Here is a 16,272-nt window from a genome sequence, read left to right on the forward strand (position 1 = left end):
TGGAACAACATGCAAGCACCTGAGCCCACTGGCTGAGCGCTTCGGTTTTTTATTGTAAGTGGTGTTCCAGTGAACACCCTTGTGTATGTCTTTCTGCAAATCTGCATGAGCTTTTGAAGAAGGAGTGGCTGGGTCAGAAGTTCTGTGCGTTCATTTCCATCGGCCCTGCCTCGCTGTCCTCCAGAGCGGCCCTCCCACTGGTGGCCCGGCCCTGCTTGATATTATCAGACTTAAAGTTTGGTCAATCTGATGGGTGAAAAGTGAGGTTTTATTTTAATGTGTGTTTCCCTGCTAAGTGGGAAGATTAAGCATCTATTTGTTTGTATTGGTCATTTGTGGTTCCTCTCCTAGAAATTGCCTGTTTGTGTCATTGACCCATTTTTCAACTGGGTACTCTCTCATATTGATTTATGAGCCTTTAAAACAGTTTGTACACCAATCATACGTTACATATAAGTATTTTCTCCTGCTTTATTGCCAGTCTGTTAATTTTTTTTATGGTGGTTTGTGTGTATGTGACTGTTTGGTCATAGAGGTTATAAACTATGTTATCAGTTTTATTCCGTTTTTTTCTTTATGGCTTTTGCTTGATTCCACATATACATGAGACTGCTTCTGAATTCTGTTCCATTTCTCTGTTTTACATTTTAAATTATAGTTTTAAAATATATTTTGATACAAGCAAATCTCCCCTGTTCTTCTGATGCTTTTTCTTGACTATTTTGTGCCTTTCATATGAGTTTAATTATTAGCTTGTCATACTTCATGAAAAATCCTTTTATGTTTTTGTTTTGTTTTTTTTTTTTCAGAGAGGAAGGGGAAGGGAGAGAGAGAAACATCAATGATGAGAGTCATTGATCAGCTGCCTCCTGCACGCCCCCTACTGGGGATCAGGGCCAAAATCTAGGCATGTGCCCCGACCAGGAATCTAACTTGTGTGACCTCTTGGTTCATAGGTTGACGCTCAGTCACTGAGCCACACGGCCGGGCTTCAGGTTGTCCTTTTACTTTATTTATAGTATCTTGTATTGTTTAGACATTTTTAAGGCACATTTTAAAATACAGAAGATATTCCCGGCCGGCGTGGCTCAATGGTTGAGCATCAATCCATGAACCAGGAGGTCATGGTTCAATTCCCTGTCAGGGCACGTGCCCGGGTTGCGAGCTCAATCCCCACTGTGGGCATGCAGGAGGCAGCTGATCAGTGATTCTCTCTCATCATGAATGTTTCTGTCTCTTCCTCTCCCTTCCTCTCTGAAATCAATAAGAATATATATAACTTTTTCACCTCAGGACACCCATAACCATTAAAAATCACTTCCCATTCCCCCCTCCTCCCATCCCTTGGCAGCCACTAATCTGTTTTCCTGTCTCCATGGATCTGCCTCTTCTGGATAACTCTTGTATAAGGACTCACACAACATGTGTCTTCTGTCACTTAGTGTAGTGTTTTCAGGGTTAATTCGAGTTCGAGCATGTGTCAGCCTTCATCGCTGCTTATGACCGAATGGAAACGCATGCTGTGGGCGCACCAGCATCTGTTGATTCATTGGTTGAGGGACGTTGGGTTGTTTCCCTCTCTGGGCTGTGTGACTAGTGCTGTTAGGAACATCCTGAGCACTGTGTTTGTTTGGATACAAGTGTTTGTGTGGATACCTGTTTCCATTCCCTTGGGGCAAATACCTGGGAGTGGAATTGCTGGGTCCTGAGATAATTCAGCCAAGCTTTCCCCCAGTGGGGTCCCAGGGCTCCCACTCCCCCACACCCCCTCCAGCGCTTGCACTTGTCTGTCTGTTGGTGGTTTTCATGGCCGTCATAATGGTTGTGAGGGGATGTCTCGTTATGGTTTTAATTTGCAGCAGAGCCAGAACTGGATTTGGAGCGACCCAGTCGTCTTACACGGAAACTGTTTAAGTCCCTGCTTTCCTCCGGCCATTTCTGCGTGGCCTTGATATCGTTTTATCACAAATCAGCGAGCTAGACAAGACACCTTAATGAGCCAATTAGTTAGGAGTCATTTTTATTGCACGCAGGTTCAGAGCAGATTACCTCTGTCAAATTCTGAACACACACAGGAAGGAGTATTTCCTTTTTATATCCTTCTAGTTCTTTGTGTAAGTTATTTTTGTAGACAGCTTGTAACCTTGAGTACATATCATATCCAGCAAACACCTGTCATATCTACACAGACAACTTGTAACCTTGAGTACATATCATATCTATACAGACACCTGTAACCTTGAGTATCATATCTATACAGGCACTTGGCATCAATATCAGCGTATCGGTCCCTTATGTTAGATGGCTAGCTTGCAAGGTCAGACAATTAAGTTTATCTTCTCTATTACTCAAGCTAAAAAACAAAGTTATATTCTATAGAATAAGAGACTGTCTAAGAATAACAGTAGTTCAAACAGCAGTTTTTCCAAAGGAGGGATTACTGTTATGCTTCAGTATGTCTGCTTCCATGCGATCATGCTCTCCTAGCTGTAAATACAGGCCTGTGACCCCCTTTTGACCTGTTTGCCAGCTCTTTGTTGGCTTTTATGGACCAGTTTTCTTCTGTGATCCATGTGTTTCAGGGTTAACACCGGCCCTGGTGGAGATGGCCACCTCCATAACGGGGTTTGCAGGGGAAAAGCCTCAGCCTGGGACCGTGTAGACTCGGCTGAGAGGCCTGCTGGAGAGCCTCTCCCTCCCCTGTCCAGGGTCCTGGTCCAGGCCCTGTGGCCCCTGGCCCCCACCTCCGGCAGGTGAACTGGCCTCCTACCAGCAGGGGAGAAGGCACTGGTCTCCGCTGAGCATCCCTCCCCTGTCTCCCGGGGCCTCCCGCATCACTGAGGTCCTCTTCCGGGGCCACCTTAAAGGCAAAAGAGCTCACTACCCTGAGCGCTGTCCTCATTAGCTCTTGCCCAGCCTCCCTTTCCTCCGAGGACTCTACTCGGAAAGGGGCGAGGCTCCTGCGTCCCTCCCAACACCAGGCCGGCTGCTGCCCCTCCCAAGGTCACCAGCAGCCTCTGTGGGTAAAGCCCTGGGCTCCTTGGCGCCCTGGCCGCCCTGCACTATTGGACCCTGGTCGCTGTTTCCTTCTCAAAACCCGCTGCCCACTCAGCCTCCAGCCTCCTCTCCTGGTTTCCTGTGCGCCTCTGGGCTCCCCTCCCACCCCCGGCCTCAATTGCCCCCATCTGTCCGCTATGGGCCAGTGTGGCCAGGAACCTGGCTGCAGCCCTCTCCACCCCCAGCGCCGGGGGAGACGCCCCTGGTTTATGGGCTTCCTCTTGTAATCCTCTTGGCAGGCTGAATGAGGTTGTGTGTAAAACGCCTTTGGCAACCAGTGGGTAGTAAGCAGTGTTATCAGGTCAGAGGATCCGGGAGAGGGAGGCCCCTGACGTGGCTCTGGACCCATGGCGAGGGTGCGGCGACACCTGGACCCCCTGGGAACTTGTATGCGAGATTTGGACGCACGGGCGTTTTTCTCGGCTTGCACCCTGTTCTCACCGACTAACCAAGAGGCCAGTGCTCGCTGCTCAGCGCTCTGCATGCCCAGCTCCCCCGAAGGTGAGGAAGGTGACGTCGGAGCGGGCGGTTCCCTAAAGGGCACCCCGTTTCCCCAGAGCCGGAAGCGGAGTGAGTGGACTTGGGCACTGGGAGGGGAGAGGTGCTGGAGATAAGCTGGCCCTTCCAGCCTGGCTGGGCAGGAGCAGACCCCCTGCCTGGGTGCTGTCTGTGGGGCAGGGCTGTCCCCAGGCGCCCACCAGGGCTAGGGAGCAGTTTGAACCAGGGCCTCGGCAGCATCCAGCGAACAGTTCCTTGTCACCTGCCCTCCCCGTGTCAGGGGACATGGAGCCGCAGGCCTCGCAGAAACACCCAGTAGACCAGGAGGAAATCAGGCCAGATCGTGAAAGCGGTGAAGGCAGTCACGGTGATGTGCCGCGGCCGGGCCAGTCGCTCAGCTGCGCGGTCAGGATCAAGAAAGGCTTCTCGCCGAAACCAGTTTGGCTCAGTGGATAGAGTGTCGGCCTGCGGACTGGAAGGTTCCAGGTTCGATTCCGGTTAAGGGCATGTACCTTGGTTGCGGGCACATCCCCAGTAGGGGGTGTGCAGGAGGCAGCTGGTCGATGTTTCTCATCGACGTTTCTAGCTCTCTATCCCTCTCCCTTCCTCCCTGTAAAAATCAATAAAATATATTAAAAAAAAAAAAAAGAAGAAGAAAGGCTTCTCGATGGGGGTGTTTTGCCTGAGGCCTGAATGATGAGCCTCCTGCACGTGCAAAAGCCCCCCCCCCCCCCGGCCAGGGGGGGACCTGTTGTCTGTGAAGAAAGATGCCAGTGACCTGGAAGGGAGCTGGGCAGAGCAGTGGGGCCGAGGACAGAGAAGCAAGCGGGGGCAAGGCAGGGTCACTTAGGTTCTGGCCAGGTGCAGAGGGAGCGATGGCGGGAAGGCCTCACACCGAGGACTGACGATCTGGCTTAGTTTCAAAAAGATGTCCTGGTTGCTCTGGCAGAGTGGGGAGGCAGGAGCAGGAGGCCACAGCAGCGGTCCGGGGAGCGGCAGCTGGAAGTGGGGTGCAGGAAAGACGGGGGGTGAATTCAGGATACATGTTGGAGACAGTGCTGACAGGTGACAAGACCTGCCTGCCCGAGGGACAGTTTGCAGAGCACTGCCGGCTGCAGGTTATACCTTGGTCACCCCACCTGACGTGGAGGGGCCCTGGGCAGTGTTGGCGAGTCCCGGGGGCTGTCTACCTGTGGTCCCCCCACTCCGGCCGCTGCAGGCACTTTCCGAACTTGTGTGAATTGGGAGAGAGCAGCCCTCCCCGGGGCTGTCACGGCCTGGCCCCCGGCCTGGGTCTCAGTCCGCACCTTGGCTCTCCTCTGCAGAACCGGCCATGGCTGCCCACGCGGGGAAGAACCGTGTTGTAGAAGCCAAGGGGTCGCTTGCTGGAACCTCGTAGGCAGAAACGGGGCTCTGCTGGCTTTGGCGCCATCTAGTGGGCACGTCTGGGCCTGCGCGGACCACAGCCTTTTCCGGCCCAGAAGCTAAACCAGCAACTTACCTGCTCACAGTCTCTGAGTCTAGACTTCGGGGTCTCAGGGCACTGCCCCACCGGGCTCCCCCCTTCTCCCCCCGGCTCCGCACGCACTGCCCGCTGCCCGTGCAACACGACGTCAGCACGCCCTCACCCCCGGCCAGCAGGACTCAACCTGCCACCTCCCCCGAACGCAAATGCGTGCACAGAAGTGGGTTTGATGACGACAGAGCAGAATGCAACAGCCCCAATGGCCGTCAAGATGGGGAACACGGACCCGATGGGGCATTATGGGATGTGCCCTAGGAGCGTGCTGGACTGGCAGCATCTCCAACAAGCACGTTAAAGAACAGTCGTTACAGTGTGATTCGTCACTAAAGAAACAGACCCAAACCTGACCTATTCACACAGTGTTTAAAACGCATGGGGAGCCCTAACCGGTTTGGTCAGTGGATAGAGCATCGGCCTGCAGACTCAAGGGTCCCAGGTTCGATTCCGGTCAAGGGCATGTACCTTGGTTGTGGGCACATCCCCAGTGGGGAGTGTGCAGGAGGTAGCTGATCAATGTTTCTAACTCTATCTCTCTCCCTTCCTCTCTGTAAAGAAAAATCAATAAAAAAATATATTTAGCCGAAGCCGGTTTGGCTCAGTGGGTAGAGCGTCGGCCTGCGGACTCAAGGGTCCCGGGTTCGATTCCGGTCGGGGGCATGTACCTTGGTTGCGGGCACATCCCCAGTGGGGGGTGTGCAGGAGGCAGCTGATCGATGTTTCTCTATCATCGGTGTTTCTAACTCTCTATCCCTCTCTCTTCCTCTCTGTAAAAAATCAATAAAATATATTTAAAAATATATATATATATTTAAAAAATAATAAAATGCATGGGGGAGGGGGGTGCTGGTCAGGACACCCTCTGGGGACAGACGGAGGGAGGGACGATGGGAGAGGGTGGGAGGGAGGAAAAGGGGGGGAGGCCTTTCCTTTTACAAACCCTTACTGTTTGCCGTCTTAAGTTTTTAAGACAAAAGGTCAATGAAACAGCTGCGAACTGGGGCTGGGGCTGCAGCCGTCCCCACGCCACCACCCTCAGCCTCTAGGAGGCGCCGGAGAGCAGAGGGGCCGCCCGCCTGCGCCCACAGGTGCCGCTGCTGCGCGGTTCGCGCTTGTGCAGTCAACACCTCTGCGCGCAGCGAGTGCTCCTTCCCCCCCCCCCCCACCCGCCGGGAGGGCCACGCTCCGGCCCTGCTGCCCCCCGGGACCCTACGCAGCCCTCAGGCTCCCCTCCCCCTCGCCCCTGCCCGGCCACCCTTCTCTCCACGGGGTCCCAGTCTGGAGCCTCTCTCTCCGCCTGGACCCTGTTACCCTGTAACCCCCACCTCCACCCCGGGCTCCTCCAGGCTCAGAGAAACCCCCTCCCATCTTTCCACCCCTCTCTGCTCAGCCAGCGCCCACCGGCTCAAGTCGCACCTCCGTCATGCAACACAAACTAGGTATTTATTTATGGAGCACCTGCCACGGGCCAGCTTCTGCAGAACGCGGAGGGGCGCCCTAACCCGCCCCCATCTCTCCCCCTAGGGAGACCCCCACTCCTTGACCCGCCACCTCCTGCTGCTCCCGGGGGCGCTGAGTGTCCCGCTCCCGCCCTGGGCTGGAAGCGGAGGCAGCCCCCCCCCCCCCCCCCGCTCCCGCCGGGGTGGCCGCTGACCCCGCAAGGTAGGTTCCCCGGGTCTCGGCAAACACGCTTTCTGTTCTGATGCCACCGCCAGAAGGCGGCGCCGCTGACCGGCCTCTGCAAAGAAAGGCGGCTTTTAAAACTCGGGGTGCTGGGTTATCCCGCAACTGTGTCCCCGCGGGGACCCGCGGCGCCTCCCTGCCCTCTGGGCCTCCGCCCGCGCAGGTGGAGGGGCCCGGGGAGGCCGGGGCGGAGGGGGCGCGCTCTGGGCGGGGTCCTGGCTGCGCGGGGTGCCCTGGAGCCAGGCCTCTCCCTCCGGGAGGGTGCTCTCCCTGCAAAGCCGCCGCGGCCTCGGGCAGGGCGTCGCCCGCGGACAAAGAGGGGCGGGGCTCCGCGGTTCCTCCTCGCCGCCCCCTCCATCCGCCCGCGCCCGGGTGGGGCCCCGCGGCCGCCGCGACAACAGCCACCACTTCCTCCCCGCGCGGCTCCCGTCGCGGCTCCCGCGGATCGGGGGGGGGGGGGGGGGCGCGGGGAAAGGGGCGCTTCTCCCTCGTTGAACCTTATCGATTGTATTGATTTTACAGAAGGTCGGCTTCGCTACCCATGTGCTTCCTTTCTGTAGGGAAAAACCGCGGCGCGAGGTCCCGCCGCCCCGGCGAGCAGGGGTCCCCGGTCGCTGTCGCCCCCCCCCGGCTGCGAACCCCGGGACACCGCGCTCCCGGCCTCTGCGCGCAGCGGCCACCAGAGGGCGCCCGTCCCCTCGGCCTCCTGCTCCCAGGCCGCGGACCTCCGGCGGGGGCCCGACCCGTCCCCTCCCGCTGCTCGCGTGGGAGCTGTGGTCCTGCGGGCGGAGGCGCGGGGGCTGCTCTGCCGGGGGTGTGTGAGTGCGTGTCTCCGGGGGACCCTGGAGCGCCCCTGTCCTAAGCCCCAACCTCCAGATGCCACCAGGTGGAGAACCCAGCTGAGCGGCTGTGTGACCTCGGAGCAGGTGCTGGCCCTCTCTGTGCCGGGGTCCCCCTGGGAACGGAGAAGGCCCACCGCCTGGCACCCAGCGCGCTGCTGAGGCTCCGGGCACAGGTCCGTCCTACAAACGGCCTGATTGCAGTATTTTAAAGTCACAGGCATTTGAGGGTGGGAGCCAGCCCTCTAGTTCCCACTGGACCTGCTCCCTGCGGGCAGGCATGGGTTTGGGGGAGCTGGCTCAGGGCTCACCTGATAGGTGCCCGAACAGACTGCAAAGGACCCCTTTCGGATAAGGATCAGTTCCCAGACATAAGGGGGGTCATAGATCGAAGTCTAGGTAGGGCTAAAAAAGAAACAGCCCTGGCCGGTTTAGCTCAGTGGATAGAGCGTCGGCCTGTGGACTGAAGGGACCCGGGTTCAATTACGGTCAAGGGCACATGCCCACCAGGAGGGGGCGTGCAAGAGGCAGCCAGTCAAGGATTCTCTCTCATCATTGATGTTTCTATCTATCCCTCTCTCTTCCTCTTTGAAATCAATAAAAATATTTTTTTAAAAAAATGAAATAAGCCGAGGCAAATTACACATGTTGAGAGTTTATTTGAGCGAATGTCCATCTGAAAGGGGCAGTGGCAGAGCAGAAGCGGTTAGGAGGGGCCCGCCAGGAGCCAGGGAAAGGCTCATACAGAGGAAGGGCGGAAGCAAAGAACGGAAATGATTCGCTTGGCTCCAGCTAAAAGCCTCATTGGCTGTTTGTGATTAGCTGTCTGTATGGGTTTGATTTCATAATCCTGAAGCATTGACAGGCTTAGATTCTGGTTTGCTTATGTGGGCCTGGCCCATGCATCCGAGCCACATGGGTCTAATGGCCCCCTTGTTTAATTAATTTAATAGTAGGCACCCCCGGGGCATCTGCCACCCTGCCTTGCCTTCTGAAAGGGAAGCAGTGACGTCCCAGGAGCACAAAGGCACTCAGATGTGTTCCCTCCCCGCAGAGGGCCTGGCTGCCGGCCACGTCCTAGGCAGGTGCTTTGCAAGCAGCCATTCTCCCATGGAGAGCGGGGAGGGGGACACGTGGCGGGAAGAGGTCTCATCACCCCAAGGTCCTTTTTAATTTTTTATTGATTTCAGAGAGCAAGGGAGAGGGAAAGAGAGAGAAACATCATTGATGAGAGAGAATCATTGATTGGCCTCCTGCACGCCCCCTACTGGAGACCAAGCCTGCAACCCGGGCATGTGCCCTAATCATGAATCTAACCGTGATCTCCTGGTTCATAGGTCAACACTCACTCAACCACTGAGCCATGCCAGCCGGGCCCTAAGGTCCTTCTTAGTTACGTCTGGAAGTGGTGCCATCGTTCTGTTTAACAGACATTGCACTCAGAGAAATGGCTGCTGGGCCTTCTTCCTTTTCTTGCCTCTATTCCCTCTGACTCTGTTCCAGCCGGTGGCCAAGCCTGGGCCGTGAGTCCCCGGGACACGGGTGGGCCCCGTGTGAAACCCAGCTCCCACGTTGCAAGGGGAAGACAAAGGAGCCAGGAACGAGGCTTTAAAATAGGCTTCGCTGCTTTGGGGGTTCCCTTTGTGTGTATTTTTAGCGAGGATTGTGCGCCTAACTCTGCATTAAAATAGCTGCTGCCACAGTCATTGTTCCAGGCCCGCCCTGGCACACTGCAGCCTGGCAGGCTTTCTGCAGCCACAAGTGAAGGCAGCTGCCAGGGCCTGCCCTCCTCCCCCTCCCCGCCCCCCCCCCCCAACGTTGGGGAGAAGCCATTTGGTTCAGGGACCCCGCTCCCAGGAACCTCAGCAGCGTGAATGCAAACAGAAGCCGGGCCCTTTGGAGCGGACTCAGGCTGGGTGAGAAAGCTCCCTGGAGGCAGCCAAGCCGGAGGACTGAGGCCGCCCGGAGGCCTCCCCTGCTGACTGCAGCCAGCAGAGGGCTCCCCTCCCTCCCCTGGATCACCAAGCCTGGCAACCCAGGAGGACAGCACAGAGGCGGCGGCCAGCCCTCCTCACCTGCATGAGGGCTTTCCTGGGAGAGCTTTTCCTAGCAGATGGACGTCAGGGAAGACCCTCTCTCTCTTTTTTTCTTTATATTTTATTGATTTTTTACAGAGAGGAAGGGAGAGAGATAGAGAGTTAGAAACATCGATGAGAGAGAAACATCCATCAAGCTGCCTCCTGCACACTCCCCACTGGGGATGTGCCCGCAACCAAGGTACATGCCCCTGACCGGAATCGAACCCGGGACCCTTCAGTCCGCAGGCCGACGCTCTATCCACTGAGCCAAACCGGTTAGGGCTGGGAAGGCTCTCTTAAGCAGCAAGTCCTACTTTAAAACACCTGGCTCCCTCATATCCTCCCCTCTGGCCACCTGGGAGAACCAGATGAGGCTGGGGAGGTGGTCAGAGGGAGGAAGGCGAGGGGCCTGGAGACCAGTGAGAAGGTGCATGAGACACTTTCCCTTTGCCCAAGTCTGGGCCTCGGAGCTCAGTGAGCTCCAGGCGGTCCCGGGGCAGAGCGGGGCCGGCTGTCCTGAGCAGGAAGGTCCCGGTGTCCAGGGGTGACGTGAAGAGACAGTGCGATGGTGCTGTGTGCGAGGACTTACGTCCACCCTGGGGACAGTCCCTTAGCTTTTGAAGGATCCCGGTCGGGAGCCCACACTCTGGAGGTGGCAATGCTAACCCTTCACATGTGCCCCTGGGGGTGTTAAAACGTCATTTTCTTCAGCAAAATGATGGGTGCTCCTGAGGTGGGGTTGACTGGAAGCCTGAGCAGGCTCTTTGGAGGCGAGGGGAGTGGATTAGGATAACCTGGCAAGCTCCGAGGTGCTGAGGCCAGAATCCTGGCTCTGGGGTTCGCCGAGAGCATGACCCGCGCTGACACTTGCATTCGCTTCCGGGGGGGCCCTTTCCTGCAACAGAAGTCAGAACCCGGGGCCGAGCTGCGGGCAGCAGCGCCGTGACCTTGGTGACCTCGAGCAGGTGACCGTCTCAGCTCCCTGCTCCGCTTGCAGATCGGAGACCACGATAACCCTGCACGGTGGCTGAGAGCCGCCCGGAGCGAAAGGGTCACATTTCCGCGGCAGCGCCCGCCCGCAGGGAGGCCGGCCCAAGGTCAGAAGGCGCGTCCTGACAACCTCGGGGCTCTGGGCCCCCCTCGCCGGCTCCCGGGAGGACGGATGCTCCCGGGGCTGCTTCTGCCGAGCCCGGGTGCTCCCAGCGCCCTTCCTCCCTCCCTCCCCGCCCGCTGATCGCCGACACCCGGTGGCCCCTGCTCCCTCCGTCGCCCCCGCCCCGGGAAGCCTGGCTCTGGCACCCTCGCTCTCGGCTGCGCTGCAGCCGCAGGGTCCGCCTCTCTCCCCGCGGGCACCGCTCCCGAGGGCACCTGCCCGCCTCCCACGGAGGGGACGCGCCTGGGAGGAGGCCCCGGGCTGCCCCCTCGGCCCCGCCTCGGGCCGCGCGCCGCAGCTCCGCGCCCGCAGCGCTGAACTTGGCCGTGCCCCTCCCCCCGCGCCGAAGGCAGCTGCCAGGAGCTGGAATATTAATAGGCACCAACTTCCTGGAAAGATCCTCGTCCCCGAGACGGATGACCCGCCCTCCTCCGCCAAAATAAAGAAACGAAGGGCAGCCGCGGGGCCGGCCGGCGGGGGAGCTGGGGACACGGGGCGGCGCGGGCGCCCGGCGAAGGGCGCTCCTTTGTACGCACCGCCCGGGCGCGCGCACCGGCCACGCGCCCCCTCCCCGCCCGCGCTGGGCAGCCCGCGGGCCCGGCTCCCCCCGCCCGGCTCGGCTCGGAGCGGCGGGGCCTCGGCCAGCACGGTCCCCGGCGGCCGGCTGGCGGCGGAGAGCCTCGGCCGCCCTCCCCAGCCTCGCCGCCCCTCGCCCGGCCCCATAGCCCCGTTCCGGGGACGGCGGATCCCGCGAGGTCGGGGGACTGGAGGGGTTGCGGGGCCCCAGGGGGTCCGGGGGAACCGGCAGTCATGTGACGCGCGCTCCTCCTCCCGGGACAAAGCTGGGCCCGCCCTCCGCGCCCCGCCGTTGGGCAGTCACCCTTCAGGATCCTCAAAACCCGTCCCCAGCGCCCCCTGCGTTCTAAGAACGCGGTTAGCTTTTCGGAGCTGATATTCGGGTCTCCCGGGGTCTCCCGGGGTCTCCCGGGAGCAGGTGGAGCGGAGGGAGCACCTGCCCGTCTGCTCTCCCGGCCTCTCCGGAGGGGACGGACGGGAAGCCCCGCTCCCGCTCCCGGGCGCTGCGGGTCCCGTGTGCGGGAGGTGTCAGGGCCACCCCCGACCACGCCACCCCCGCACCCTGTGGCTCCCAGCCCCCGCCTCAGGCTTGGGAGCAGAGCAGCTGCCCTGGCTTTGCTGCAGCTCCTCTCCCCGCCCGGAGGTCACCCGTTCACTCCTTCGTTAGATTTGGAATATTTACTGAGCGTCTAAGGTTCAGGCACGATCCTAGGCGCTGGGGATGGAGCAGCAAAAACAAACACAACGCCTCTGCCCTCCGGGGGGGGGGGAGAGAGAGAGAGAGAGAGAGAGAGAGAGAGAGAGAGAGAGAATGAATGGACGGAGGCTCTGAGATGCGCATTTAGGAGAGGTGGGGTTTTGGATAAGGGTGACCGGGGAAGCCTCGCTGAGAAGGCGACAGTGGGTTTTGAGTAAAGGCCGAGGGAATCGGGTGAGCCAGCCTTGCAGATGTCTGGCGACCTACTTTGTTCCGGGAAAAGCCAGGAGGCCAGCGTGGAGGAGGCGTCTAAGAGAGGGAGCGCCTCGTGGGCCCCGGTGAGGACTCGGGCTTCTCTCCGGCGAGACCAGGGAAGCCCGGCCGGGTTCGGAGCGGAGGAAGGACCCGTCTGACCTCCTAGAAAAGCAGCCCTCTGGTTGGCGAACCGACCGCAGGGGCAGGGCCCGCAGCGCCAGACCAGTCGGGAGGCGCTAGCAGGAACCCGAGGCGGTGATGGGGCGTGGCTTAAGCGGTGGTGGGCGTGGCTTTAGGCGGTGATGGGGCGTGGCTTCGGGTGGTGGCAAGAAGCGGTGGGATTTTGGAAACGCTTTTTAGGAAAGACTGCCAGGGTTTATTGCCAGATATGAAGTAGGAGAGAGTGAGAGAGAGAGGAGTCCAGGAGAGTACCAAGGTTTTGGCCGGGGAAGGGAGACTTGCTGTTAACCGAGATGGGGAACTGGCCTCGCTGGTTTGGTGGGCGGGGGTGAGCCTCTCTGGGCACAGTTCTGAACAGGTTAGGTGGGAGGCGCCCTCCATCTGACGGCCAAGGGCAGGGCTGAGCAGGTACTAGTTAGACAGGTCTGCAGAGCAAAGGATGTGTGCCGTCCGCAGGTGAGTGTGGGAAGCTGTCCGCACAGGCTTGCTGGTGTTGGGATGCACAATTTTCCGACACTCTCTAGCCCTGTGCTGTCCAGGGCAGCAGCCACCAGCCACCCGGGGCTACTGAGCCCTTGCAGCTAGCGGAAATTGGGCAACGGAAGAACTACATTTTAATTAATTTAAGTTAAAAAAAAAAAACACAACTGCTGTTTGATTCAATTATTGGAAATAATTCAAGAATGTTTGGAACAACTTGGTTACGTAAATCTATGTTTTCAACTGTCAAGATTATCAAATCTAAAGACAGATCAAGAATTCCCGCCCTAGCCGGTCTCATTCAGTGGATAGAGCGTCAGTCTGCGAACTGAAGGGTCCCAGGTTCCATTCGGGTCAAGGGCACGTGCCCTGGTTATGGGCTCAGTACCTGGCAGGAGGTGTGCAAGAGGCAGCCAATCAATGATTCTCTCTCATCATCGATGTCTCTCTCTCCCTTTCCCTTCCTATCTGAAATCAATAAAAATAATATTTTTTAAAAAAGAATTCCCAATAAAAATGTGGTGTCCAATTTGAGATATGCTGTGTCAAATATACACTGGATTTCAAATGTATACCCCCCAAAAAAAGTAAAATGTCTCAATAAGTTTTATATTGATTACATGTTTAAGTGTTACTCTTTGGCTCTATTTGGGTTAATAAAATGGTATTAAAATTAATGTTACCTGTTTTCTTTTTTACTTTTTTAAAAATGCGACTGGGAGCCCTGGCCGGATAGCTCACTTGGTGGGAACATCCTCCTGATTCTCCAAGGTTTCTGGTTCAATCTGTGGTCAGGGCGCATACGCACAGCAACCAGTGAATGGATGGGTGGAACAACAAATCGATGCTTCTCTCTCTCTCCAATCAATCAATCAATCAAAATTTAAAAATGGCGACTGGGTGCCGAAGCCGGTTTGGCTCAGTGGATAGAGCGTCGGCCTGTGGACTCAAGGGTCCCGGGTTCGATTCCGGTCAGGGGCATGTGCCTGGGTTGCGGGCACATCACCAGTAGGGGGTGTGCAGGAGGCAGCTGATCGATGTTTCTCTCTCATCAATGTTTCTAACTCTCTATCCCTCTCTCTTCCTCTCTGTAAAATATCAATAAAATATATTTTTTTAAAAAATGGCGACTGGGAAATTTAAAATTCTGCATGTGGTTTCATGTTAAATTTCTTGTGGAGCCCTAGCTGGCTTGGCTCAGTGGATAGAGGGTCGGCCAGCGGGCTGAAGGGTCACGGGTTTGATTCTGGTTAAGGGCACATGCCTGGGTTGCCGGCTTGATCCCCAGTGTGGGGTGTGCAGGAGGCAGCTGATCAATGATTCTCTCTCATCATTGATGTTTCTATCTCTCTCTCCCTCTTCCTTCCTTTCTGAAATCAATAAAAAAAAAATTTTTTTTTAAATTTCCTGTGGCTAGCGCCAATCTAGAGAGGGAGGGTAGGTGGGCTCAGCTCACCCTTACAGACCAGACCCCGCTGCATCGGCCCCTGCCAGGCTACAGATTGGCCAGTGAGGGCCGATCAGCTGTGCTGGGGGCGGGAGTGGGCCTCAGGGTCTGCTTGGAGCTGCCCCTTCAGTGGGGACTGTGGGCTGGACAGTTTCACTCGCAGGAGCCTGCGGGGTGAGAGGGACCATCCTAGACGTCCGTTCTGTTCGCAGGTGATACGCTGTGGGAGGAGTCTGCAAGCCTTTATGCCCGGATGTGGTGGTGTCTGAGAGGGGCCTGGAAGGCTGGGTAGGATTCCAGGGAGCAGAGATGGGGCAAGACATTCCAGGAGGAGGAAAGGACGTTATGCAGATGTTCTCGGGGCAGGGGGAGTCTTGTGTGGCTGGCGAGGGACTCTTGGGGAGGGCGGGCGGGGGAGCCAAAGGAAACGAGGCCGCGCTGGGTTGAGGCCAGGCTGAGGAGGGGAGACACCTGGCACAGAGCCCTCTGCATCCTTTGTCATCCGTCCTTCCATGTCCAGGCGGGGCCAACCTGCCCTCCACCCTGGCCCTCACCGGGCTGAACAGAACTGTGGCTCCTGAGGTCAATGCTCAAGGTCACGGGGAGCTGGAGTCCCAACACTTGGCTCCCTGACCCCCAAGTCCTGAAGCCGTGTGTTTTTGTCCAGCCGGCTCAGCCGCTCCGGGGGACTGGAAAGCCTTCTTAGACGTGTCTTTCTGGGGTTGTGAGCAAGTGTTTGTGTCCGTGTCTGAGCATCCTGACTCTGCAAGGGGGACGTGGTGACATAGCCAGGTCTCAAGCCTTTATGGAGGCTCGTGCCCTCCAGAGCATGAGGAGGGAAGTGGACAAGTGTAGGGTTTGGCTGCCTCGAAGGCTCCTGGGAATGGAATAGTTTCCCAGGAGGTGCGATCACCCCGTGTCTCGGTGTTCCTGAGGTCTTTCCCGGCTCCAGCGGCCGGTCACTCACCTCTGGGTTGGCACGCCTGGTGGTGGCGCGGGTGGAGGGTGGGAGGGCCGCCGCGGTTGAGCTTCCTGAGGTCCTGTCAGGCAGCTCTCTGCAGACAGGGGCCCTCTCCGCAGTCTCCCGCAGGACCCTGCCCAGATGAGCGGACTGAGTAGTTTCTAGAAGCAGTGCTTGCTCTAGCTCTTCTCCAGGATGTAAAAAAAAGACAGTGTTGCCTCTCCCAGGAGCCCAGGAAGAGCAGCTGTATGGAGTTAGGACCCGAGCCACAGGCAGATTTGAGAAGAGCCACCATTTCTTTTTTTAATTTTATATATATATATATATATATATATATATATATATATATATAAATAAAGAATATATATCTTTATTGATTTCAGAGAGAGACGGAAAGGGAGAGGGAGAGTCAGAAACATCGATGATGAGAGAGAATCACTGACTGGCTGCCTCCTGCACACCCCCGACTGGGGATGGAGTTTGCTACCTGGGCATGTGCCCTGACCGGGAATCGAACGGTGACCTCCTGGTTCATAGGTTGATGCTCAACCACTGAGCCACACCAGCCAGGCACTTCATACATTTTTTTTTCCTTTTTTCTTCTGGATTTTTTAAAAAATATATATTTTATTGATTTTTTACAGAGAGGAAGAGAGAGGGATAGAGAGTCAGAAACATCGATGAGAGAGAAACATCGATCAGCTGCCTCCTGCACACCCCCCACTAGGGATGTGCCCGCAACCAAGGTACATGCCCCTGACCGGAATCGAACCTGGGACCCTTGAGTCCGCAGGCCAACGCTCTCTATCCACTGAGCCAAACCGGTTTCGGCTGGATTTTTTTTTT

This window comes from Eptesicus fuscus, chromosome 24 (assembly GCF_027574615.1).
Source record: "Eptesicus fuscus isolate TK198812 chromosome 24, DD_ASM_mEF_20220401, whole genome shotgun sequence".
Classification (NCBI taxonomy): Eukaryota; Metazoa; Chordata; class Mammalia; order Chiroptera; family Vespertilionidae; genus Eptesicus; species Eptesicus fuscus.